The 750-nt window shown below is 38.1% G+C and overlaps 1 protein-coding gene across 1 annotated transcript in view; it reads right to left on the minus strand.

The window, feature by feature from the left end:
• The window catches only part of LOC118323429 (protein shisa-8-like), an 83650-nt gene that overhangs the window by 78505 nt on the left and 4395 nt on the right, over positions 1 to 750 (minus strand). The window lies entirely within an intron of this gene.

Genomic DNA, 750 nt, shown 5'->3' on the forward strand with positions numbered 1-750 from the left:
AAAATGTATTTTAAAAAAGTATTTATTGTTTAATTAGTTAGAGTATGTTAGAGTGCATTTCCATTCTTTATCTGTTTGTTTGATGCTTACCCTGTTAACACTGGCATTAATTCATGCCTTGCATTCAGATTATTTATGCTGTTGGCCTGTAAGTATTGTTTTATTTTCTATCTTTACACTGCTTAAAGCACCAGTGGCTGTGTTTTGAGTAATGCTGCACCAACACATTTTTAATAGTTATATTTTATAAAGGCCGATGTGTCAAATGTTTATTAGCCACCCCCTCAACTGCACTGGCACTATTATTAGAGCCACAGTGTGCATGGTGGTCTTACAACAGGGACTTTGGCACCTTGTCAACATGTTAGCTATGCTGATTTCTACAGATTTGGTCACCTCAATGATGCAAATAATTATAGTCCATAATAGCATGAGCTGCGCTGTGGTTAACTGACAAAACTTGATTTGGCATATTAATTTCCACTGAATCACATATCAAAGGATATATTTAATTTTTAATTTTGCTTTGCAGCAGTTTCCACATGACAGGCGCAAAAGCAGACAGACTGAGAGCAAAAGAAAAACACAAACAGCCACTTGGGAGGTGAGAAACAGTGCCATGGAGGTGGCACGGGAGGGGTGGGTGGGATGAGTACTATACAGTTATAATGAGAGGTTTTTGTGTGCATGTGTATTCTGTGCTATACATCATTGCACCACTGCCTGTTATGATTGCCTGACCCAAGGTTT

Source organism: Morone saxatilis, unplaced genomic scaffold (assembly GCF_004916995.1).
Source record: "Morone saxatilis isolate NCDOM2014 unplaced genomic scaffold, NCSU_SB_2.0 Contig14, whole genome shotgun sequence".
In the NCBI taxonomy this organism is placed as follows: Eukaryota; Metazoa; Chordata; class Actinopteri; family Moronidae; genus Morone; species Morone saxatilis.